Below are 21478 nucleotides of genomic sequence, written 5' to 3'. Positions count from 1 at the left end.
TCTAGATGACACGAAAGTGATGTCTAGTAAGTTGCCACCCAGCAAATAACGGCATGGGGCGTCGCGGGGGTGGGTCATCAGTAGCAAACTGTTGCGCGAATAGTTCCAAGGCAGCAGAACGATGGCACCAAGGTGATGTCCAGTAAGTTGCCGCACTGGTTTTGGTATCCTACAATGCTGCTCCGAATAACGGCGTGGAGCGCCCCGGGGGAGGCGGCGTGAACGGGCCTCTCCAGGTGGAGTGTCATCTGTTGTAGTGGGGCGCCCATTTACCGTTTCAGTTGCCATTCCGTCCGTTTTTGGTCCACTGTGTCAAAAGCCGCAATTCAGCTGAGTTGCGCCCACTCTTGCGGTGCAGCGATAGGCGGCTGTCACAGGACTCTCAAAATGGCGGCAGGCTGTTTCCTTTTTGTGCCTGGTCCACTGAAATGGCCCTGGGACACCTTGGAAATCGGACGCTTGTCTGCTAGGTCTTGGACCCCATTCTCGAAAGCGTCCCCTCCGCCTTGAGAATTCATCAAAAGTTTTGGGGGCTCCGACTCCTGCAGGCTTCTGGTGGGGAGCGGCTGCCATTATTGCTCGCGGAATGACCACGACTGAGCTACGAGATGGTGGTGCTTTCATGCTGACGCCAGCTTCAGTCTGAAACATCCAGAAACAAGGTGGGGCTTTCATCGTTTGGGAAAAAAAAAAAGTTTTCATCCTATGAAAAGTGTTGTTTTTAGGTCACATGATCAAGCCTTCCATCATTAGGAAACCAAAAGTAAAATGAACCAATGAAAAGTTTTATAAACAAGTCACATGACCAGTTATGCGGCATAGGGTGTAAAATGCGGAGAAAATACGTTGGAACGTGAGGCGGCGTCAGTAGCGGACCGATGTGCGAATAGGCCGAAGGCAACACAACGCGCCAAGATCCGGATGGCACCGAGGTGGTGTCCAGCAAGTTGCAGCACTGGTGTGGCCATCCTACAATGCTGAAAGTCGGCGTGGGGCGCCCCGTTGGCCTGTGAGTTTGCGTCAGTAGCGGACCGATGTGCGAATAGGCCGAAGGCAGCACAACGCGCCAAGATCCGGATGGCACCGAGGTGGTGTCTAGTAAGTTGCCGCACTGGTGTGGCCATCCTACAATGCTGAAAGTCGGCGTGGGGCGCCCCGTTGGCCTGTGAGATGGCGTCAGTAGCGGACCGATGTGCGAATAGGCCGAAGGCAGCTCAACGCGCCAAGATCCGGATGGCACCGAGGTGGTGTCTAGTAAGTTGCCGCACTGGTGTGGCCATCCAACAATGCTGAAAGTCGGCGTGGGGCGCCCCGTTGGACTGTGAGTTTGCGTCAGTAGCGGACCGATGTGCGAATAGGCCGAAGGCAGCACAACGCGCCAAGATCCGGATGGCACCGAGGTGGTGTCTAGTAAGTTGCCGCACTGGTGTGGCCATCCTACAATGCTGAAAGTCGGCGTGGGGCGCCCCGTTGGCCTGTGAGATGGCGTCAGTAGCGGACCGATGTGCGAATGGGGCCAAAGGCAGCGCAACAATATTTTCTGATTTGAAGACACCACAAGGCGCTGAGATGCCAAGATCCGGATGGCACCGAGGTGGTGTCTAGCAAGTTGTGGCACTGGTGTGGTCATCGTACAATGGTAAAAGTCGGCGTGGGGCGCCCTGTTGGCCTGTGAGATGGTGTCAGTAGCGGACTGATGTGTGAATGGGGCCAAAGGCAGCGCAACAATATTTTCTACTATATTTTCGGAGTAGAAGACACCACAAGGCGCTGAGATGCCAAGATCCGGATGGCACCGAGGTGATGTCTAAGTTGCGGACCGATGTGCGAATGGGGCCAAAGGTAGCGTAACAAGATTTTCTGTATGGAAGATACCACTAGGCGTTGAGATGCCAAGATTCGGATGGCACCGAGGTGATGTCTAGCAAGTTGTGCCACTGGTGTGGCCATCGTACAATGGTAAAAGTCGGCGTGGGGCGCCCTATTGGCCTGTGAGATGGTGTCAGTAGCGGACCGATGTGCGAATGGGGCCAAAGGCAGCGCAACAATATTTTCTGACTGACACCACAAGGCGCTGAGATGCCAAGATCCGGATGGCATCGAGGTGATGTCTAAGTTGCGGACTGATGTGCGAATGGGGCCAAAGGCAGCGTAACAATATTTTCTGTATGGAAGATACCACTAGGCGTTGAGATGCCAAGATTCGGATGGCACCGAGGTGATGTCTAGCAAGTTGGTGGGGTCATCCTACAATGCTGAAACTCGGCGTGGGTCACCCCATTAGCCTGTGAGATGGCGTCAGTAGCGGACCGATGTGCGAATAGGCCGAAGGCAGCACAACGCGCCAAGATCCGGATGTCACCGTGGTGGTTTCATAGTTGAGAGGCACTTCATCTGCAGTGGGACGCCGAGATCCGGATGGCACCGAGGTGATGTCTAGCAAGTTGCTGTACTGGTGTGGTCATCCTACAATGCTGAAATGTAGTGGGGCGCCCATTTACCGTTTCAGTTGCCATTCAGCTGAGTTTCGGCTGCTCTTGATGCTACAGCGACAGGCGGCTGCAAGAGGACTCTCAAAATGGCGGCCTGTTCTTTGGATTTGGGCCTGGTCCACTAAAATTGTCCTGGGACACTTTAGAACTCGGACGCTCGATTTTTTTTTCCTTTCCTGTACATGCAAAAAAAGGTAAATGCCCGGTATGTTACACGCTTCATCTGCCACGATGAACTCTCCAGAGGAACCGAAAAAAAATATAGTTGTGGTAACTATACCATGCATCGTCATATGGAGAGGTGGCACCAATTAATTATAGTGCTGCATAAAAGAGAGATTTGGAGGAGAACCCCTGACCTGCTAGTACATACATCAAAGAAGTGGCACTGAGAGCTTCAGAGGCAAGGGAAACGGTCCCAAATATTTAGAAGAACTTTGGAAAGATTAAAATGACATGTTTAGATTGTGGTAAATTAATTTCATGTGGGCAGATGAGTGTTACTCTAATAAATACAGCATATGAACATCATCCTAGTCGATGGTTGGTAGAGACATTTTGACTATATCCTGGACCTGCCCGTCCTCGCCCAAAATGGCGCCGGAATGAATGGGACTCGTAACTCCTTGTTGTGTACTGGTTGCAGAACCTTGAAATCACGAGATACGTATGCAGTTTTGAAGCACATGGCGGGCGGGGACGAGAATTGATTGAATATTTCGACATCCCTATTGATATTAAGTTCTGATGTGTTATTGATTACTGTACTGTTGAAAATTCGAATTAACGTCACCCATGGTACTTGCCCGCAAATGTATATCTAGATAATTTTATTGTAACTGGCCCTGTCGTATTTTAATTATAAAATGTACGTCCACCGATTCCGTAACTGTTAGACACCTTAGTTTTTGCAACCTAATGGCCCGCCCGTTACGTTCCTCTACAGTGTAAATGTCTATTCATCATATACGATTACAGTTTGCTCCGTGGCAGGCCCACGTGGTTATAGGCTCGTATTTGTATAATGAAATTTTCACAATAAAGGTTTTTAAAAGAAAACATGGTAGTAGTGTATACATTGGTAAAGTTTTTAATAATAGTCACTGTTTTAGAATCATTAAAAGGCAAGTGAAATAAAGCAGACCAATTACATGAAGGGTAAAAGGTATAATACGAAGGAACGCAGTAAAGATAAATGGTCAAGGGCTGTTGTGTTTTCTATTCCTGCAACATAAAGTGATCGATAAGAATCTCATATTCAGGCGTATCGGCGACTAAGACAGCAGGTCGACCCTCTTTTGCTCAACGGCTCCGTCATGGGACGAAGAAACGCTCTTTTTCTCGAAAAAAGAATATATTTTACTTGCAGGACAGTTGTAAAATTTCCGGGAAAGTACATTAGCCTGGAACATTATAACATCTATTTAAGAGAAAATAATGTTCGGAAGTAATTAAAAGCGTAATTTTTAGGTCATATGACCAAGCCTTTCATCATTAGAATAAGAAAAGTAAAATGAACCAATGAAAAGTTTTATTAACAAGTCACATGACTTGTTATGCTTACGTTACGCGCTGCGCGCCCCGGATGACTTCCGGATGCGCTAACGCGGCGCGTCATATGACGCATTACGCGACAACGCAGGTCCAGAATATAGTCAAAATGTCTCCACCAACCAGCGGTCGGAACACAACCCCTTTCAGCAGGCTAAATAGTTCTGTTAAATGACAACAGAAGGGACAGGCAACAAGAACCATCAGTCAAAGAGGGGAGGGCTAGTTCTTCTCTACCGGGTTACATTGGGGCGCTACCGGAACTGATCGAATTGGTAGTCTACAGTGTTTCTGGATGTTTCAGACCGAAGCTGGGGTTAGCATGAGAGCAGCACCATTTCGTAGCTCCGTTGTGGCCATTCCGCAACCAATCATGGCAGCCGCTCTTTATCGTTATTTTGGGCGGGGTGGGTGGCGGAGCCGAGCTGTTTTGCAGCCATCATTGTGTGGAGTTCAGTTCATCTCACTAGTTTTGTATTTGTCATGAGGGGTTGTTCCTAATGTTTCTATTTTAGCGAGGTCAAAAAGAGATCCCATTAGTGGCCTACTGATTTTGCTCGATTCTTTTTCTTTTTTTTTACACGATTTTTCGTTATCTGCAAAGACTAAACAGAGTATTGCGACTCTGTGTTTGTTTGTAAATAGAGAATGAACCAAAGAGAACTAATTCTAAAACAGTAAATACTTGGATAACAATCAATCAAATGGAGAGAGAAGCAGGCACGACGGATTACAACGGGGGCAAAGGCCTGCGTTAACTACCTTTCACTAGCTGCAAAGAGAGAGTACTCCTAATAGAAATGAGGGGGGGGGGGGCACCATTCAAAGCAGATCAGTGTGCATAAACACGAAAATGTTTTCACTTACCACGTACTTGACATTCGACAGCTTATGATATTTGGTATTAAAAAACCATTGAAATTCACTGAAAAAACCATAGGTTATAGACCATATATAGTTAGGAATTAGCATTTACAAAACCTTGAAAATTCACTGAAAAAACCATAGGTTATAGACCATATATAGTTAGGAATTAGCATTTGAAAAACCTTATTTTACTCACACAAAACCATTGAAATTCCATATATAGTTAGTTGCACTAACTATATATCGCGCACCCGCAATCCACTGCTGATCATGTCACATATTACATCATTCATGACATGGTCAGTGACATCACTGATGACATCACTGATGACATCACTGATGACATCTCAAATGACATCAATGACCACATCACTGATGATATCATTCATGTGACAATACAATGCATCTCCTCACATTTTAATATAACCTCTGTTTCACCCAGTGTTAAATACAGAGTATAATTTTTGAAACCATTGACACACCAATACTAGTTACTACATACGTACTCACTGATTCCTACGTCTACACACACATTCACTCATTCACCCATACAATCATTCATACATACAATCACTCATCTTTACAACACTATCATATGCACTCATACACCTATACAGACACTCACACTCTGCCACTCATCCATGGAGTTACTCACACACCTAGTCAGTCCTGTAAAGAATCAATCACACTTCCATTTTCTTGTCTATACAGTTAAACATAGAGCACCTTACATTTTCAAACATATAGTAACACATACTTACTTTCTTATACAATCATTGATACAAGTACACATTGATCTGCACAGAGTCACACACCTCCTATCCAGCCACACACACACTCAGTCTCCCATACAAATACTTGGACAATCAATCAATAACCCATATAGTTAATCATATAGCTACTGATCAACACATGCAGTAGTTTACAGAACAACAGACATAATGATGCACAAATTAAGACAGTTTAGTCACTAACCCATGCACTCAGTGAGACACATTTAATCACTCACTCATACATTCAGTCATGCACCTACTAAATCCTTCGTCCAGACAGTTATACATCTACTCATTCTTCAATATCTAAAACATATTTAAACTTTACAGAAACACACAGTCACTGGATGATGTCATCAGTGATGTCATTTGAGATGTCATCAGTGATGTCATCAGTGATGTCACTGACCATGTCATGAATGATGTAATATGTGACATGATCAGCAGTGGATTGCGGGTGCGCGATATATAGTTAGTGCAACTAACTATATATGGAATTTCAATGGTTTTGTGTGAGTAAAATAAGGTTTTTCAAATGCTAATTCCTAACTATATATGGTCTATAACCTATGGTTTTTTCAGTGAATTTTCAAGGTTTTGTAAATGCTAATTCCTAACTATATATGGTCTATAACCTATGGTTTTTTCAGTGAATATATATATATATATACATACACATATATATATATATATATATACATACATATATATATATACATATATATATATACATATATACATATATATATATACATATATATATACATATATTACCTACTGGCGGTCGCCAGTAGGTATATATAGTTAGGATTTTTTCTCTATGGGTTTTTTGAAAATTCTATGTCTAATAACTTTGGCGTTTGTGGACGGAATTGGCTGAAATTTTCAGGAAAATGGCACATTTTGTTTCTGAGCAGCCCTTGAAAATTTGGGGGGGGTTCGTCAAGGGGGGGCCGAGAAAAAAGGGGGGTCCCAAAACGTGTTTTTAACATTGAGTTTTCCATAGGGCGGTTGGCCTCACTTTTAGCCCGAACGGCTGAATGGATTTGCACGAAACTTGGCAAAATTGTAGGGACTGGTAGCCCGATGTGCCTTTTGTAGGTCTCAATATATGTGCTCCAGTGGATTTTGAGAAATTAACGTTTAAAAAAAGATATATATCTGTAACAGCGGACCTGGCAGCGTCCCAGGACGCGTACTTTACGCGCAACGGAGCTTTGTGAAGCGAAGCTGATTGGTTCTCCGGCGTCTGTCAACATTCCAAACAGTCCGTAGCGGCCGCCATCTTGTCTCTCGGTAGGATCGAGAGACAAGAGGAGGCCAAAGCGAAGGGGCAAATGACCATAAGGGGGCATAGTACATTGTCGCTCACCCCCTAGGTTTGATGTGGAGGTTTTAAAAGGGCCCCGCGGGGCAAAAAAAAATAAAAATAATAATAATCGAACAGCTGAATGGATTTGCACGAAACTTGGCAAAATTGTAGGGACTGGTAGCCCGATGTGCCTTTGCTAGATCTCAATATATGTGCTCCAGTGGATTTTGAGAAATTAACGTTCAAAAAAAGATATATATCTGTAACAGCGCACCGCTTCGCGTACTTTTCGCGTTACGGAGCTTTGCGAAGCGAAGCTGATTGGCTCTCCGGTGTCTGTAAACATTCCAAACAGTCCGTAGCGGCCGCCATCTTGTCTCTCGGTAGGATCGAACAGCTGAATGGATTTGCACGAAACTTGGCAAAATTGTAGGGACTGGTAGCCCGATGTGCCTTTGCTAGGTCTCAATATATGTGCTTCAGTGCATTTTGAGAAATTAACGTTCAGAAACAAGATATATATCTGTAACAGGGCTCCGCTTCGCGGAGATAAAATTATATGTGTATTACCTAGCTGTTGCTAACACCAGTTAGCGACGGCTAGTAGAATATAGCGACCATCTTGGGCCCCACTTTGCATGTGAGTGATATTTATCACTAATGACATGCAAAGTGGGCATGCCAAGATGTTAGCGACTGGAAACAGTCGCTAACATCGCTATCTCCTATTATCAACTTTTGGAAATATTCGAGATAAGCGCGAATATCTCCAAAAGCTACCACCTGCCCTGAGCAGTTCTTAGCCATGTTATCCAATGGGAGGTGGATAACATGGCTAAGAGCATTAGCTCGGTAATGCATGAATATCGCTGAGTTTTCAGCGATATTAATGCATTGCGGTCGTTTTTTATCGTATTTCCGATAAACCTTGATAATAGCAAGGTTTATCTGCGATAATTTCTGACGGTAAAAAAATCGTTGCTAAGCATCGTTAGGGATAAATATCGCTTAACTTTGGTAATATGCCCCAACGTCTGTTAACGTTCGATTCGAAGGAAATCAGGAAGTGTTGAAAAACATTGTCTGCGCCATCTTGTCTTTTTTCAAATGCCACACTTTTGTCGTGCACGGCAGCCATTTTAGATGCCTTGACCAGACCCACTCTGTGCACGCTGTCGATCCTTAGCATGGCTCCCCACCCTCGCAAGCATCTCCCCCAGGCAGTGGTCACCCCCGCTCTCTGTCTTATGCATGGGTAATAAACCTCCCCCCATCTGCGCTGCTCTTCCCTGAGAATCACACCCTGTGCCCGCCCGACACCTCCCTTTCGCCCTATTCACTACCGCACCCTCTGACACTCCTTTTCCTCTGTGTCCGATTGTCCAGGCTGGTCCTAGGGTATCAGCTAGCCCTGCAGATGTAGTTTATGGCCACAGCTGTAAAGAATCACCCCTCTTCAAAGGAGTTATAGTAGATCAAGGCCCACACTCGATGAGATCCGTCACAGCAGAAGCGTTGCTATTATCTGAAAACCATCCTGTATTGTGATTGGGGAGGGGACCGAGCCTGAAGCGGAAGATTCCAGGGATGACTCTTTGTACATCAAAGTTTTTACAATTATGTGTCACATTAAAAATATATAGCACTCCGACAAAGTAGTAAGATTATAAAACTTTAATAATTTATAAATATATACAAGAAAACAAAAATAGTAATAACATATAAACATTTTTAGGGAAAAACAACGAAGTAGCGGTCGGCTGTGCGAATAGTCCCAACGCAGCACAACGTCCAGATTTCCGGCGTGGGGCGTCGCGGGGGGTGGGTCATCAGTAGCAAACTGTTGTGCGAATAGTTCCAAGGCAGCAGAACGCGCTGAAATCTAGATGACACTAAAGTGATGTCTAGTAAGTTGCCACCCAGCAAATAACGGCATGGGGCGTCGCGGGGGGTGGGTCATCAGTAGCAAACTGTTGCGCGAATAGTTCCAAGGCAGCAGAACGATGGCACCAAGGTGATGTCCAGTAAGTTGCCGCACTGGTTTTGGTATCCTACAATGCTGCTCCGAATAACGGCGCGGGGCGCACCGGGGGAGGCGGCGTGAACGGGCCTCTCCAGGTGGAGTGTCATCTGTTGTTGTGGGGCGCCCCTTTACCGTTTCAGTTGCCATTCCGTCCGTTTTTGGTCCACTGTGTCAAAAGCCGCAATTCAGCTGAGTTGCGCCCACTCTTGCGGTGCAGCGATAGGCGGCTGTCACAGGACTCTCAAAATGGCGGCAGGCTGTTTCCTTTTTGGGCCTGGTCCACTGAAATGGCCCTGGGACACCTTGGAAATCGGACGCTTGTCTGCTAGGTCTTGGACCCCATTCTCGAAAGCGTCCCCTCCGCCTTGAGAATTCATCAAAAGTTTTGGGGGCTCCGACTCCTGCAGGCTTCTGGTGGGGAGCGGCTGCCATGATTGCTCGCGGAATGACCACGACTGAGCTACGAGATGGTGGTGCTCTCATGCTGATGCCAGCTTCAGTCTGAAACATCCAGAAACAAGGTGGGGCTTTCATCGTTTGGGAAAAAAAAAAAGTTTTCATCCTATGAAAAGTGTTGTTTTTAGGTCACATGATCAAGCCTTCCATCATTAGGAAACCAAAAGTAAAATGAACCAATGAAAAGTTTTATAAACAAGTCACATGACCTGTTATGCGGCATAGGGTGTAAAATGCGGAGAAAATACGTTGGCACGTGAGGCGGCGTCAGTAGCGGACCGATGTGCGAATAGGCCGAAGGCAACACAACGCGCCAAGATCCGGATGGCACCGAGGTGGTGTCCAGCAAGTTGCAGCACTGGTGTGGCCATCCTACAATGCTGAAAGTCGGCGTGGGGCGCCCCGTTGGCACGTGAGGCGGCGTCAGTAGCGGACCGATGTGCGAATAGGCCGAAGGCAACACAACGCGCCAAGATCCGGATGGCACCGAGGTGGTGTCCAGCAAGTTGCAGCACTGGTGTGGCCATCCTACAATGCTGAAAGTCGGCGTGGGGCGCCCCGTTGGCACGTGAGGCGGCGTCAGTAGCGGACCGATGTGCGAATAGGCCGAAGGCAGCACAACGCGCCAAGATCCGGATGGCACCGAGGTGGTGTCTAGTAAGTTGCCGCACTGGTGTGGCCATCCAACAATGCTGAAAGTCGGCGTGGGGCGCCCCGTTGGCCTGTGAGTTTGCGTCAGTAGCGGACCGATGTGCGAATAGGCCGAAGGCAGCACAACGCGCCAAGATCCGGATGGCACCGAGGTGGTGTCTAGTAAGTTGCCGCACTGGTGTGGCCATCCTACAATGCTGAAAGTCGGCGTGGGGCGCCCCGTTGGACTGTGAGATGGCGTCAGTAGCGGACCGATGTGTGAATGGGGCCGAAGGCAGCGCAACAATATTTTCGGAATAGAAGACACCACTAGGCGCTGAGATTCCAAGATCCGGATGGCACCGAGGTGGTGTGTAGCAAGTTGCCGCACTGGTGTGGCCATCCTACAATGCTGAAAGTCGGCGTGGGGCGCCCCGTTGGCCTGTGAGTTTGCGTCAGTAGCGGACCGATGTGCGAATAGGCCGAAGGCAGCACAACGCGCCAAGATCCGGATGGCACCGAGGTGGTGTCTAGTAAGTTGTCGCACTTCTGTGGCCATCCTACAATGTTGAAAGTCGGCGTGGGGCGCCCCGTTGGCCTGTGAGATGGCGTCAGTAGCGGACCAATGTGCGAATGGGGCCAAAGGCAGCGCAACAATATTTTCTGATTTGAAGACACCACAGGGCGCTGAGATGCCAAGATCCGGATGGCACCGAGGTGGTGTCCAGCAAGTTGCAGCACTGGTGTGGCCATCCTACAATGCTGAAAGTCGGCGTGGGGCGCCCCGTTGGCCTGTGAGTTTGCGTCAGTAGCGGACCGATGTGCGAATAGGCCGAAGGCAGCACAACGCGCCAAGATCCGGATGGCACCGAGGTGGTGTCTAGTAAGTTGTCGCACTTCTGTGGCCATCCTACAATGTTGAAAGTCGGCGTGGGGCGCCCTGTTGGCCTGTGAGATGGCGTCAGTAGCGGACCGATGTGCGAATGGGGCCAAAGGCAGCGCAACAATATTTTCTGATTTGAAGACACCACAAGGCGCTGAGATGCCAAGATCCGGATGGCACCGAGGTGGTGTCTAGCAAGTTGTGGCACTGGTGTGGCCATCGTACAATGGTAAAAGTCGGCGTGGGGCGCCCTGTTGGCCTGTGAGATGGTGTCAGTAGCGGACTGATGTGTGAATGGGGCCAAAGGCAGCGCAACAATATTTTCTACAATATTTTCGGAGTAGAAGACACCACAAGGCGCTGAGATGCCAAGATCCGGATGGCACCGAGGTGATGTCTAAGTTGCGGACTGATGTGCGAATGGGGCCAAAGGCAGCGTAACAATATTTTCTGTATGGAAGATACCACTAGGCGTTGAGATGCCAAGATTCGGATGGCACCGAGGTGATGTCTAGCAAGTTGGTGTGGTCATCCTACAATGCTGAAACTCGGCGTGGGTCACCCCATTAGCCTGTGAGATGGCGTCAGTAGCGGACCGATGTGCGAATAGGCCGAAGGCAGCACAATGCGCCAAGATCCGGATGTCACCGTGGTGGTTTCATAGTTGAGAGGCACTTCATCTGCAGTGGGGCGCCGAGATCCGGATGGCACCGAGGTGATGTCTAGCAAGTTGCTGTACTGGTGTGGTCATCCTACAATGCTGAAATGTAGTGGGGCGCCCATTTACCGTTTCAGGTGCCATTCAGCTGAGTTTCGGCTGCTCTTGATGCTACAGCGACAGGCGGCTGCAAGAGGACTCTCAAAATGGCGGCCTGTTCTTTGGATTTGGGCCTGGTCCACTAAAATGGCCCTGAGACACCTTAGAACTCGGACGCTCGATTTTTTTTTCCTTTCCTGTACATGCAAAAAAAGGTAAATGCCCGGTACGTTACACGCTTCATCTGCCACGATGAACTCTCCAGAGGAACCGAAAAAAAATATAGTTGTGGTAACTATACCATGCATCGTCATATGGAGAGGTGGCACCAATTAATTATAGTGCTGCATAAAAGAGAGATTTGGAGGAGAACCCCTGACCTGCTAGTACATTCATCAAAGAAGTGGCACTGAGAGCTTCAGAGGCAAGGGAAACGGTCCCAAATATTTAGAAGAACTTTGGAAAGATTAAAATGACATGTTTAGATTGTGGTAAATTAATTTCATGTGGACAGATGAGTGTTACTCTAATAAATACAGCATATGAACATCATCATAGTCGATGGTTGGTAGAGACATTTTGACTATATCCTGGACCTGCCAGTCCTCGCCCAAAATGGCGCCGGAATAAATGGGACTCGTAACTCCTTGTTGTGTACTGGTTGCAGAACCTTGAAATCACGAGATACGTATGCAGTTTTGAAGCACATGGCGGGCGGGGACGAGAATTGATTGAATATTTCGACATCCCTATTGATATTAAGTTCTGATGTGTTATTGATTACTGTACTGTTGAAAGTTCGAATTAACGTCACCCATGGTACTTGCCCGCAAATGTATATCTAGATAATTTTATTGTAACTGGCCCTGTCGTATTTTAATTATAAAATGTACGTCCACCGATTCCGTAACTGTTAGACACCTTAGTTCTTGCAACCTAATGGCCCGCCCGTTACGTTCCTCTACAGTGTAAATGTCTATTCATCATATACGATTACAGTTTGCTCCGTGGCAGGCCCACGTGGTTATAGGCTCGTATTTGTATAATGAAATTTTCACAATAAAGGTTTTTAAAAGAAAACATGGTAGTAGTATATACATTGGTAAAGTTTTTAATAATAGTCACTGTTTTAGAATCATTAAAAGGCAAGTGAAATAAAGCAGACCAATTACATGAAGGGTAAAAGGTATAATACGAAGGAACGCAGTAAAGATAAATGGTCAAGGGCTGTTGTGTTTTCTATTCCTGCAACATAAAGTGATCGATAAGAATCTCATATTCAGGCGTATCGGCGACTAAGACAGCAGGTCGACCCTCTTTTGCTCAACGGCTCCGTCATGGGACGAAGAAACGCTCTTTTTCTCGAAAAAAGAATATATTTTACTTGCAGGACAGTTGTAAAATTTCCGGGAAAGTACATTAGCCTGGAACATTATAACATATATTTAAGAAAAAATAATGTTCGGAAGTAATTAAAAGCGTAATTTTTAGGTGATATGACCAAGGCTTTCATCATTAGAATAAGAAAAGTAAAATGAACCAATGAAAAGTTTTATTAACAAGTCACATGACTTGTTATGCTTACGTTACGCGCTGCGCGCCCCGGATGACTTCCGGATGCCCTAACGCGGCGCGTCATATGACGCATTACGCGACAACGCAGGTCCAGAATATAGTCAAAATGTCTCCACCAACCAGCGGTCGAAACACAACCCCTTTCAGCAGGCTAAATAGTTCTGTTAAATGACAACAGAAGGGACAGGCAACAAGAACCATCAGTCAAAGAGGGGAGGGCTAGTTCTTCTCTACCGGGTTACATTGGGGCGCTACCGGAACTGATCGAATTGGTAGTCTACAGTGTTTCTGGATGTTTCAGACTGAAGCTGGGGTTAGCATGAGAGCAGCACCATTTCGTAGCTCCGTCGTGGCCATTCCGCAACCAATCATGGCAGCCGCTCTTTATCGTTATTTTGGGCGGGGTGGGTGGCGGAGCCGAGCTGTTTTGCAGCCATCATTGTGTGGAGTTCAGTTCATCTCACTAGTTTTGTATTTGTCATGAGGGGTTGTTCCTAATGTTTCTATTTTAGCGAGGTCAAAAAGAGATCCCATTAGTGGCCTACTGATTTTGCTCGATTCCTTTTCTTTTACACGATTTTTCGTTATCTGCAAAGACTAAACAGAGTATTGCGACTCTGTGTTTGTTTGTAAATAGAGAATGAACCAAAGAGAACTAATTCTAAAATAGTAAATACTTGGATAACAATCAATCAAATGGAGAGAGAAGCAGGCACGACGGATTACAACGGGGGCAAAGGCCTGCGTTAACTACCTTTCACTATCTGCAAAGAGAGAGTACTCCTAATAGAAATGAGGGGGGGGGCACCATTCAAAGCAGATCAGTGTGCATAAACACGAAAATGTTTTCACTTACCACGTACTTGACATTCGACAGCTTATGATATTTGCTATTAAAAAACCATTGAAATTCACTGAAAAAACCATAGGTTATAGACCATATATAGTTAGGAATTAGCATTTACAAAACCTTGAAAATTCACTGAAAAAACCATAGGTTATAGACCATATATAGTTAGGAATTAGCATTTAAAAAACCTTATTTTACTCACACAAAACCATTGAAATTCCATATATAGTTAGTTGCACTAACTATATATCGCGCACCCGCAATCCACTGCTGATCATGTCACATATTACATCATTCATGACATGGTCAGTGACATCACTGATGACATCACTGATGACATCTCAAATGACATCACTGATGACATCTCATTTGACATCATTCTTGTGCTAATACGATAAACCTCTTCAGATTCTAATATAACCTTAGATACACTCAGTGTATACAGACACTCACACACTGCCACTCATCCATGGAGTTACTCACACACCCAGTCAGTCATGCAAAGAAACAATCTCACCTCCATTTCTTCAACTATACAGTTAAACACACCTTACTTATTGAAACATATACTAACACATATTTACTCTCTTATACAATCCCTGATACAAGTTCACAATGATCGATACAACCACTCACTCATTCAGTGGCTCTCATGCACAGTTATTTATATATGCCAACTCTCACATGTACTGTGTTTAACATATGTACTTACTATGACATGTAGCATTGAGATATCCATTCACTCATCAATACACTCATGCACACAGTCAACTGCCCATGTAGCTGTTTCCTCATGCAGTCTTGAACTCATACACCTAGTGAATAAACTGCTCACACATCTATGCATAGAGTCACACACCTTCCAGCCACCCCCACACAAACTCAATCTGCCATAGAAATACTTGGGCAACCAATTAATAACACATATAGCCTCTCGTATAGCTAATGATCAACACATGCAGCAGTTTACAGAACAACAGACATAATGATGCACAAATTAAGACAGTTTAGTCACTAACCCATGCACTCAGTGAGACACATTTAATCACTCACTCATACATTCAGTCATGCACCTACTAAATCCTTCGTCCAGACACTTATACATCTACTCATTCTTCAATATGTAAAACATATTTAAACTTTACAGAAACACACAGTCACTGGATGACGTCATCAGTGATCTCATCAGTGATGTCATTTGAGATATCATCAGTGATGTCATCAGTGATGTCAATGACCATGTCATGAATGATGTAATATGTGACATGATCAGCAGTGGATTGCGGGTGCGCGATATATAGTTAGTGCAACTAACTATATATGGTCTATAACCTATGGTTTTTTCAGTGAATTTTCAAGGTTTTGTAAATGCTAATTCCTAACTATATATGGTCTATAACCTATGGTTTTTTCAGTGAATATATATACATATATATATATACATATATATATATATACACATATATATATATATACATATTACCTACTGGCGGTCGCCAGTAGGTATATATAGTTAGGATTTTTTCCCTATGGGATTTTTGAAAATTCTATGTCTAATAACTTTGGCGTTTGTGGATGGAATTGGCTGAAATTTTCTGGAAAATGGAACATTTTGTTTCTGAGGAGCCCCTGAAAATTTGGGGGGGGGGTTCGTCCAGGGGGAGCCGAGAAAAAAGGGGGGTCCCAAAACGTGTTTTTAACATTGAGTTTTCCATAGGGCGGTTAGCCTCACTTTTAGCCCGAACGGCTGAATGGATTTGCACGAAACTTGGCTAAATTGTAGGGACTGGTAGCCCGATGTGCCTTTTGTAGGTCTCAATATATGTGCTGCAGTGGATTTTGAGAAATTAACGTTCAAAAAAAGATATATATCTGTAAGCGCGGACCGGGCAGCGCCCCGGTTCGCGGACCTTAAGCGTACCGGAACTTCGCGTAGCGAAGCTGATTGGCTCTCCGGTGTCTGTCAACATTCTAAACAGTCCGGAGCGGCCGCCATCTTGTCTCTCGGTAGGATCGAGAGACAAGAGGAGGCCAAAACAAAGGGGGAAATAACTATAAGGGGGCATAGTAGATCCTCGCTGACCCCCTAGGTTTAATGTGGAGGTTTTAAAGGGGCCCCGCGGGGCAAAAAAAAAAAAAAATTTTTTTTGTTTTTTTTCGTGGTTAGCGCCCGGTCCGCGAACCGGGAAGCGTTCTGGGGAGCGTACTACAATGAAAAAAGAATGATAGTCTTTTCAAATGCTGTATGTTAAATTTTTTGATTATTTTTTATTTCCTTTATCTTCCCAGGGAGCGACCCGGTACGCGAACCGTTGAGCGCCTCGGTTCGCGGACCTTAAGCGTTCCGGGAGTCCACCATTTTGTGTTTCGGTCGAATTAAGATACAAGATGGAGGGCAAATAATGTTCGGAATGGGTAGAAGGGGGCACGGTAGAGTTATCTTGACCCCCTAGGTTTTCTGAGGGTGGCTGAGGAGGTTTATATGTGCGAAAAAAAAACATTTTTTTTAAAAATTTCGCGAGGTTACTTTGTTGAAAATTAGTGAAAAAAGTTAGAGTAAAATAATAATTGTGAGTGATTAGATGTAGGGTAGCTCTGAGAAGAGCTTTTGGGTTTATGGTACATTTAGGTACTTATAAGTAGGTACCAATGCACATTCTTAAATTCAGAGTGAAAACTCTGTTGCCCTCATCTGAGAAGTGAACTCCATCTCCTCTGTAGATATCTTGCATGTAGTAACGCAAGTTATTGTTGTACAGGGAGCCCATTCCATGGTCTCTCATGTAAGCTGAAACAGATTTGTTTACATGCTTCCTCGACTTCTCAATTTGTGGACAAAATTGGTTTGACCACCTCCATTTCTGTCTTTGGCATATATTTGAATATACCAAGGCAGTCTGAGGAAAAAGTGCCATTAATTGCTCAAAGGTGTCCTTTAAAAGCATTTCCAGACCTACACCAGTCAAAGTGCCCAAGTCATTACCTCCACAGTGCACAATTAACAGGTCAGGTTTTGGCAAATGCATAAAGGTTTTCACCAATGGTATCAATTGGTGACATTTTAATCCTCTGTGGCCAAACCACTTAATTTTCACATCTTGTAAATTGAGGTTAGGTAAATTCCTGCTTTCAACGTACCTTTGAGCCCAGTGAATATAACTATGACCAACAATCCAGACAGAAAACATGGTGAGAGAAGGTTCTCCTGCAGTCAGATGAAGTGTGGCAATGAAATGGCAGTTGAAAAAATGAGAGTGTAAAATGAAAAAAAAACTGTGGAGTTTCTGTGTTCATGAAGCAGTAACAGTGATTGGTGGATTTTGATTGATGAAAACAGAAAGTTAGGGTGCACAGATGTGTTCTTTGAAAGATGTATTTTGAGTGGTCAATAAAAAATCATTAAATGAAAGAATGCACTGGATATGCAGGTGCACTGAGAGTTCAGAGTTCAATTGCAACAAAGTTGTGTGAACTTGCAAACACCAGAAGTCTTCCAATGAGGTGGTTGCCATGCAGAAAAGACAGAAAGGGCAGAGGGGGGAAGGGTTTTCATTTGAAAAAAAGTGAGGGAAGAGTTTTGATTGGGTGACATGAGAAATATGTGTGAAGAATTACAGCATTTCTGTGCTTTTGATAGCTGCAGACTCTGGAGTGCATACCTTTTGCTCTGCTGAAGACAAATTGGTGTGTTTCTTAGACTGTTTTCAAACTCAAAGTATTTGCTAAGGTGAGAAAATATTTCTTTAATTTAGATAGAGAATAGTGTGCTTTAAGGAGAAAATTATGATTTATGTGGCGCAAATTGCTTGTAAATATGCTCTCACATGTGCATGGAATATTTAGATTTTGAATGTTTGTGTTACATAGCCATGTTAAAAGTGACCCAACCATGCTGGAAAGGCAATCAAAAAACGCTTTCATGTGTTTTAAAGACATTTTAAGTCATTTTCTCATGTGCAGTGTTTTGAAATTATGATTTGAAAATCGTTTTTGGGGAAAAGGAATTGTTTTTAAATTCATGACAAGGACATAATGGTGTATGGTTCTTTATAAGGCAATTGACTGTCCCTGATGTTATTTTTCCCATTTTAATGTAAGACCTTTCTCTGTGGCGCAAATTGCTTGTAAATATGCTCCCACCTGTGCATGGAAAATTTTGATTTTGAATGTTTGTGTTACATAGCCATGTTAAAAGTGACCCTACCATGCAGGAAAGCCAATCAAAAAACGCTTTTATGTGTCTTAAGGACAATTTAAGTAATTTTCCCATGTGTAGTGTTTTGAAGTTATGATTTGAAAATCGTTGTTGAGGTAAAGGAATGTTGTTAAAATTTATGTGCGCCATATGCCCCCAAATTTCTTTTTTAGGGTTGCAGCAGGGTGTTCTTGAGACACCCCTGCGGAATAAATTCCTAATTTGTGATGAGCAAATTGTTAATCGCAAATTGCACCTTCATTTATATGAGCCTCCTAGCCCATGGAAATGAATGGGTAAAATAGCAATTAGCAATTTGCTCATTGCAAATTAGGAATGGTAAAGAATTGCTATTTATTCCTTAAAATTCGCTATTTAGGAAATGCAAAATAGTTTGATGATACATATGGCGGTTGATCTCTAACAAGATAAGAAGCTTATGGATTCATTTATGGTGACTGGCGCAATGAAGTAGACATCACTTACTTCATTGGTAGAGCTTTACATATATTATCTCCTCTGTATTCTTCATCAAGCATAAATTTAATCTGCAATCCTGAGTAGGCCTCACTTTAAACAAACCTCTGGATAGGCTACATCTTATTGTTATCCTGTATTAATCATTTAAAATGCTAGGGACAGATTTATGATAGGTGTGTACCTCTTTTGCGCCACTTAGAAAACATTGTCCATGGGGAAATGACTTAAAATGTCCTTAAGACACATGAATGTGTTATTTTAAAACGTTTGCAATTTTTTTGGGTCACTTTCAACATGGCTATGTGACTGAAACAGTCAAAATCTAAATTCGCAATGCACAGGTGGGAGCATATTTACAAGGAATGTGCTTCATGGGGAAAGGTCTTATAATGTAATATGGGAAAAATGACATCAGAGACACTGAAATGCCTTATAGAGAAGCATACACCATTATGTCCTTGTCATAAATTTGCAAACCATTACTTTTCCCCAAAAACGATTTTCAAATTATATTTTGAAAACACTGCACATGTGGAAATGACTTAAAATGTCAATAATTCAAAATTTGCGATTCCTTAAATGCAATGTATCAAAAAAAAAATATGTAAAAAATGATATTAAGGATTTGGAAACTACCACCAACTTCTAGTTTGTGGTAATTTGCGAATTCTATTCAAAAAGCATTTTTTTCAAAAAAAAAAAAAAGGTCCCATATAACGCCCATACATGCCCTTAGGGCATGTAGGTGTGCCATATGCTCCCAAATTTCTTTTTCAGGGGTGCAGCAGGGTGTTCTTGAGATACCCCTGCACGCTTGAAAAAAATCCTATTTTGTGATGAGCTAATTGCTAATCACAAATTGCAACCTTCATTCCTATGAGCCTCCTAGCCCATGGAAATGAATGGGTAATTTGCAATTAGCAATTTGCTCATTGCAAATTAGGAATAGTAAAGAATTGCTATTTATTCCTTAAAATTTGCTATTTAGGAAATGCAAAATAGTTTGATGGTACATATGGTGGTTCATCTGTAACAAGATAAGAAGCTTAGGGATACATTTATGATGACTGGCGCAATAAAGTGCACATTACTTACTTCATTGGTAGTCCTTTATATGTATTATCTCCTCTGTATTCTTCATCAAGCGTAACTTTAATCTGCAATCCTGAGTAGGCCTCACCTTAAACAAACCTCTGGATAGGACACACTTTATTGTCATCCTGGATTAATCATTTAAAATGCTAGGGACAGATTTATGATAGGTGTATGCCTTTTTTGTGCCACTGTGCGTCACTTTTATGATGCAGCGGTGGTGCAAAAGATTTGCTATGAGGCGACAACATTACAAATTGATGCATTTAGGCAGATATGTCATGGTGTAAAAAAAACGTACCACATAAAACCCAAGCAGCAGTGATGCAAAAGATGCACCATGTCGCAAGACAGGCCTCACTTGGGGCCATATGTATCAAGCTAATTAGCATTTGCAAAGATCAAAATTCTATGAATTTCGGCCTTTGCGAATGTTAATTAGACAAATGGTATGTATCAAACAACTTTGATGCAAAATAAGGAGTAGCAAAATTTGCTATTCCTTATTTTGCGATTGCACTGAAGCATTTGCAAATTTTGTGACTACTTAAATGCAATGTATCAAACAAAAACTATGTAAAAAATGACATTAAGGATTTGGAAACTATTGTGGTAAATTGGTGGTAATTTGTGAATTCTTTTCAAAAAGCTTTTTTTCAAAAAAACAAAAGGTGCCATATGACGCCAACACATGCCCTTAGGGCATGTATGTGTGCCATATGCCCCCAAATTTGTTTTTCAGGGGTGCAGCAGGGTGTTCTTGAGACACCCCTGCACCCTTGGAAAAATTCCTAATTTGTGATGAGCAAATTGCTAATCGCAAATTAAACCTTCATTCATATGAGCCTCCTAGGCCATGGAAATGAATGGGTAACTTGCAAATAGCAATTTGCTCATCGCAAATTAGGAATGGTAAAGAATCGCTATTTATTCCTTAAAATTCGCTATTTAGAAAATGTAAAATATTTTGATGATACATATGGCAGTTCATCTGTAACAAGATAAGAAGCTTAGGGATAGATTTATGATGACTGGCGCATCACCAGGGATGTGACAGTCATCCTGCGCCACTGTTCCGCCACCCATGTTGTGCTGCATTTACAATGCGGCGCAGCATGGGGTAAAAACGGCACAGATGCGTGACGCATCTGTGCCGTAAAGGTGGCGCATTGCTGGAGTTGTATCGCAAGTGCGATGCAGCTCCAGCAAGGCTCAGGGGTGCCCCATCTCCACAATGCTGCGTCAAGACCTATGCCAGCTTCAAGCAGGCGCAGGGTTTTGACGCAGCTTTCTCCTATCTGATTGTAAATGCGGCACACCATGGGTGGTAAAGCAGTGGTGCACATTAACTGGTGCATGCCTGGGGATGTGCCATTTAATATAAATCTGCCCTTTAACATTTAAGTATGTGCAGGGGACACAGAGTCGGTGAGGCTTATCCAAGGTTAAGAAGAGATGAGTCCTGTTCAGTGAAAAATTAGACATAGGCTTCACCTGCTCAGCATTGCTGGACATGGCTAAATAATAGCTGCAAAATGTTAA

General features: G+C 43.7%; 1 protein-coding gene across 1 annotated transcript in view; it reads right to left on the bottom strand.

The window, feature by feature from the left end:
• The window catches only part of MCOLN2 (mucolipin TRP cation channel 2), a 566096-nt gene that overhangs the window by 413926 nt on the left and 130692 nt on the right, over positions 1 to 21478 (bottom strand). The window lies entirely within an intron of this gene.

Source organism: Lissotriton helveticus, chromosome 1_1 (assembly GCF_964261635.1).
Source record: "Lissotriton helveticus chromosome 1_1, aLisHel1.1, whole genome shotgun sequence".
NCBI classification, from domain to species: Eukaryota; Metazoa; Chordata; class Amphibia; order Caudata; family Salamandridae; genus Lissotriton; species Lissotriton helveticus.
This window is presented reverse-complemented; position numbering and strand designations above follow the sequence as displayed.